Below are 6,401 nucleotides of genomic sequence, written 5' to 3'. Positions count from 1 at the left end.
AGGGGACCAGCAGGCATTGGGGGAATCCCTGTTCCCCCGAACACTACCAGGAGTGACTAGAAATAACGGTCACAAGCTGGCAGAGGGCAGATTCAGATTAGATATCAGGAGGCGCTACTTCACAGTCAGGGCGGCTAGGATCTGGAACCAACTTCCAAGTGAAGTGGTGCTGGCTCCTACCCTGGGGGTCTTTAAGACAAGGCTTGATAACCACCTTGCTGGGGTCGTTTGACCCCAGTACTCTTTCCTGCCATGGCAGGGGGTCAGACTTGATGATCTGCTGAGGTCCCTTCCAACCCTACTAACTATGAAACTATGGAATTGGGCTTGTTTTTTTTAGAAGTCACTTTGATTTTTTAAGTGTCATGGGTAGATAAGCACCCCCAGTCCCCTCTTTGAAATGGGTTGGGCTTATTTTTAAAGGCAATGCTGCTTTTTTTTTCTTGCAAGACTTGACAACACTGGCAGGAAGAGGCAGTGACAAGCAATCCTGAGAGTCCTGCTTTTGTGATTGTGGACTGTAAATCCCAGAGACCTTGGGGGCAGCAGGAAGAGGAAGTGAGCACACACCCTAGGCTGTATTTGTAGTTCAGTTTATAGTTTTTCACAGAAAGAACTTGTTCTTGTTCAAGTTTTTATGAATTCGATGCCACTACCTTCCCTTGCCCCCCAACCCCCCACTCCAGGCAGAACATGGGCTGGGGCCTGGCCATGCCCCCTCCATTCCAGCCAGGAAGGGGGGAAAAGCCTCAGAGGGCCCTTTCCCTTTGGCTGCCAGGTGTGCTTTAGTGCCCTCCGGCTTCTGGCTTGAGCAACTGCAGGCATGTGGCTACATCTCCTGAATCAAAAGTGAATGTGTGTTCATTTACTTATCTCTTCAATCTCTGCAGCTTTCACTAACATGCAAAGGCTGAATGAATTCAGCCTCAGGCTTTGACTGTCTGTACTTAGCCTGTGTGTTATGGGGATTTGTCAAGTTTATAACCATTGAGTGAGCTGACCTTTGAGGACTTTTCTTTTCTTTCCCAGAATCTAGAAATGCATTAAAAAACAGGTTAGTTGTTAGGGCCTATGCTTGCAAAAATAAAATTAAAAATTTGACCCTGGTACTGACTTTTGTTCAAGAGACCTAAACGATAGCTCTAATAGAAGGGCATGTTGTTTCTTTACACCTCAACAGAGTGCTAACTCTGAAGGCTAATGATAGCCAAGTAAAAGGCAATATTGCTAACTAATTTTAGCACTGATCATAGTATATAAGAAATAAGAGGAACGTCTTATCAGATGAACGTAATCTCTTAGGATCAGCATGTCATTTTCACATCGTATGTAGATGAAGCTTGGGAGAAAACAATAACTTTTCTTTTTTCAACTTAAACTCTGAAAAGAAAAGCTCAGTACAACTAGAAACAGAGCTTGGTGACAGCACATCCAACGTGTAAGCATTTCAAGGCTATAAAGAGAAACTGGGGCATAAGCTGTTTTTGTGGATTTTTGGAAGAATAACAATAGGTATTAAACAGAATTCAGGAATATTCAAATGAACCGTTAGAAAATCACTGGTAAGGAAGAAGGTCCAGGTTGTTGGAAGGAGGCAGAAACTACTTTCCTTGATACATTTAAAACTCATCTGGATGATGCATCCAGAATGGAGTGTAGGTAAAAAAATCTTGTGTCAGCAGTTCTATGGATTTATTAAGCCTGGCATTTGGTTCTATTTCACCACGCTGCCCACTGACTGACTTATACAATCTGCCCAAGAAAATGACAAAAGATATGATAAATGAACTAGAAAGCAATGCTTAATGAGGTACCAAGGAAAATAAAGTAGCAATTTTTTTTTGAGAAAAGGCAAGGATGCAAAAATTCTCTCTCAGTGGGAGCATCTACACATGTGCTTTAATGTGCAGTAGCCTAATTTACTTTACATAAGAGTGTCACATAAAAAAGTGCAAATACACTAATGTGCAGTAAAGTAGGCTACTGCACATTAAGCATCACTAAAAAGTATGTGCTTTTACTACTGGCAGCCCAATTCACATTTACTTAGTACTTCACATTGGGGTACTAAATATAAAGTGCCTTAGGAAAAGTGCATAAATGCATGTGTAGATGTGCCCATTATTAGAGAATGACATTCATAAAACCATCAAGGCCACTTCCTGCTAGTCTGACATACTTAGCTGTATTCTGTGCATCTTCCTCCCCTTACCGCAATGTGGCAGTGTGCTAGCACTGACATGCAAATACATTATCACCAGCATTACAGTTTTAAAAATAGCCTGTTTTTCCCTTCCCCAACAAATCTGAGATGGAGAGGACTTTCGTTGCATTAAAAGTGGTGATTTCTATTCCAGTAAAATCACACTGCTGGCATGACTGAATGGAGTTACAGTTTAATATTTTTAGCCATGATAACACTTTGTAGGACAAGTGCTTTGTAAACCCCACAGACAGAGTATCTGGAGTGGCATTTTAAAAGAGGTGATTTAGACGAGATTCATTACAGACACCGGTAAATGTCAAACATTTTATCAACTGTGCAAAGTGGCATGTTAGATGTCTTTTCCCCCAAAGCTTGATTAAAACTGGAAGCACCATTTTAATATTAATATTCTCTATTTTCTGCTTGTTTGGTCATTTGGGTTTGCAAGAAACTGGGAGGTCATAATGATGGGAACTCAGGGGAGTAGGTTGGCACAGGAAGGGAAAGGCATATGTATGATACCCCACAGGAGATAATAAAAGGACAGGTGTTATGTGTGTTTAATAAATACTCTTAATGGGTTAAAGTGTAAGATAAGTGCTCTCATTACTGATAGTGGCTGTACATTGAAGGCAAACTGATTTTGATTTGATATCTAAAGGACAGATTCTGCTACCCTTACTCACTTACACAGACAGATCTATCAGACTTTTTCTACCAGCAGGTTTTTCCTCATGGGATTCATGCACCACAATGTTACCACAGTGGGGAACAAGAAGCTATTAGCAGGAAGTCACAGCAACAGCTCCCATCCCTTATCCCTAATGACAGCAGGCTGTCTGTCGATGGCATTAAATAACGTCTTCTTGTTACATTTGAGAGCAGCTAAAATTTGCAAAGAATTAAGACATCTTGCCAACTTCTAATAGACTGCACTAAGAACAGGAAGGTGCCCCTGGTAAGGATAATTTTTGGAGAGGTTTTCAGTTTTATTTACATATTTCTAGGAAGGGTTTTTAAAACCAGTTGTAATCTATCATTTTTCAAAACGTTCTGTTCTACAGTGATCATCTAAAAGATGAAAGTTCATGTTTTTATCTGTTTCTGATGTGTCCCTTCTCTGAAATTCTCCAAAACACATTTATATCTTTGAAGCATAGCTCTTCATAAGTGGTCTTCCTTATTAAATTGCATTTTATTCAAAAACAACTTTGTTACACATGCTAATTATCACTTGTTGCTTGGCGGCTCAGATTCAAATCAATATCTAAATCCATAGAATACTTCAGAATTCCACAGTTGCTGTTGCAGTTGTTTCTTCTTCTTCTATGCTGGCAAATTTCACAGCACAATCATTGAACAGTTTTACATCAAACTATCCCTTCTCACAAGACTCAACAAATTCGGAGAAACTGGGCTCTATTAACACATTTTAATGCAACTGCCACAAGCAACACCCAAATATAAGAATAATTAGCCAAAGGAAAAGCAAACGTTATACCTTTTAAATTCCAGATTTTTTTAAAAGAAATTCTCTGGACAGGCAATAGTGCATGTTCCTTTAATAAAACTCTTACAGAAGTAGCTGAGATACCCACTTCCAGGGCCAAGGAGAACATAGAAGCCATATGGTTCTTTGACACTCCCCAGCAATCTGGGGGCAGCCACATGGATTTCCAAAGTGTTTATGACTGTTTTTCTCTGAAGTACAATGAAGAACAGATTGTATATTTAGCAGTAATGAACCCAATACTGCAAATTAAATAAGTGTATTAATTACAGATAATTCTCCATGTAATAGATACATATGATGTCTTTACAAGATGCATTTTGTGGTACTTCTACAAACCAAAGCACACACTATGTGACATTGCTTCAGTGCATTAATGAATGCCTTATTCATGGAGGATGTATGTAGGATACAGCATGCAGAAAATCAATCCAGGTACTTATAACATACCATGTTACATATATTCTCCTCTCAAAAATGCTACAGTTTGAAATCATATTAGGGTATTATTCAACAGGCATTAATGACAGCACTAAGCAATTAATAAATTTGCAATTCTCTGTTATGGCAAGCAAAGAATATTATTCCAAAACTAAATTATTTGTTGCTATGAGTAAAATGTTACCAGCATTGTTTAAACATTACATTACATTATATATTCTTTAAGACGGTATATTTTTGATAGTGAGTATTCTATTAGGCTAATCAGCCTGGACAATAATGGTTGGAGATTGTAATTCTTAATAAAGTATAATTTCATTACAGTGAATCATTACGAACACTGGTCATTAGTTATTGCACATCTTGTATACTGAAAACACTGGAGGAAATCAAACCCAGTTTCTTTGTTACAAATGCAGAGTGATTAATGCATGCAACCAGAAAGAATTAAGCAAATTATCAAGATATCTGGATACTGTTGCAAACCAGTGCTTCTAATTTTCTATTCATCATATTAACTGAATATGAGCTTCCTCATAGGAAATTGGATATGTTTATTTAGATCTTCTAAAAGTAATTTTAATGTAAAAATCACATAGTGCTCTCTCATATCAAGTACTCAAATAATTCACGTTTTCAAGTTGATATAATCAGGGTAAGAGCAACATCAAAAAATCCTCTATTCAGTTGGCATTAAGGATGGGGTTCAAAGGTTCGAGGCTCTACACTGAAACTTAATTACCAACAAGTAATGGGAATTTGACTAAACTTTGCAAAAAATATTGCAGACTCACAGCTTCATTGACTGCAAAAGCTTTTCTGTTGGATTAAACTCTCAGACCGCGATCTTCAGAAGTTAAAAGGGGCCTAACTTGTACAGTTTTTAAAGGAGGTTTTGTTTTCACAGTGGGTAAAGATCATCATTTTCTGAAAAGTAGGGTCTTCTAGCATATCTCATGTGCGCTAAAGCTGCTTATCTTTATAAACTGAGACTTCAGGATGCATGGGAGTCCTCTCTCACCCCATGGCTTTGTACTTTTGCAGTTTTACAAACTTCACAAATTTACTGACTTTTTGGTTGTAATGTTCTTACAGATTCCTTCATACCTACATTTTGAGAGGGTCTTTTAAATTTAGACTTGTGTCATACTTATATTTATGACATGATCCTGAATGAACCTATGAACTCACAACTCCTATTTAACTCTATGCTCAGCCCCCTTCTCCTGATCTGCCCATGACTTAACATATCATGCAAATTCGATCTACAACATAACTCTTCACCTTTAGAAGTCTAACCACTTGTAGCTCTACCCCTGATATTCACTATGGTTGTACAAAATCTTGACTGCTAGCAAATTACCCCTTTTTAGATATTTGTTCAGGTATTATATTTTTAGATAATAGATTTTAGGTATCAATATTTTTAGATACTATGTTCAGAAAATTATCTTTGCAATGTCTGTTTCTACTATAAAAGCCCTCTTTTTAAAGACAAAATAACTATTTCTTGACTGTGGAAATGACATTTATTCAAGGTAAAGATTTAAGCTAGGTGTTTTTTCATGACCTCCTGAAAATATGCTTTAAAAAAAGAAATCTCCAGTATTGAAGAAATGTATGTGCAGAAAGACCTGGGAAATTCTGCAATGACTCATCTACTATGCCATTTTTTTCACTTAACTCTTTTACTCCACAGGTTGGTTGTATAAGCCTACCCAGATGATATGGATAAAATAACTTTTCTCTACCAACAGAAAAGGTGGCTTTGCTGAAGCCACTAATAAGAACTTGAATAAAGGCACCGGCTATATTTTTGTCTGTGGTTTTCTGCTAATTTTGAAAAGTGTTCTGTTCATTCTAATTTCACCTCACAAGTCCTTATCTATCAGCAAGCTCTTGTTTGTTCAGAAAGTGAACTGTGCATCAGAGCTATTACCAAGGGGTTTTCTCTAGCATTGTGTAAATTGACCATGTGAGGAGTGAAAATAGGCAAGTACATATTTGCCTGCCATGTTTACATTGCAACATCTGTGGGATTTTACAGGATCCAGGCTCCCATCCTCTTCAATATTCAGTCACTGTTGAAGGGCGGTAGTAGTTCTCACAATTTTTGCCTGATTCCCTTATCTCATAATTGTATTAGTAACACTATTTTGAACAATAGACTTACTGATACAATACTGATAATGTCACAAAGTGACAGAGTAAGGAGTCGAAAAATACATTGCAAATAGACAAATA

Source organism: Gavialis gangeticus, unplaced genomic scaffold, assembly GCF_001723915.1.
Source record: "Gavialis gangeticus isolate Ggan-Ray unplaced genomic scaffold, GavGan_comp1, whole genome shotgun sequence".
Taxonomy (NCBI): Eukaryota; Metazoa; Chordata; order Crocodylia; family Gavialidae; genus Gavialis; species Gavialis gangeticus.
The sequence above is the reverse complement of the archived record's forward strand: the minus strand, read 5'-3'. Positions refer to the sequence as shown.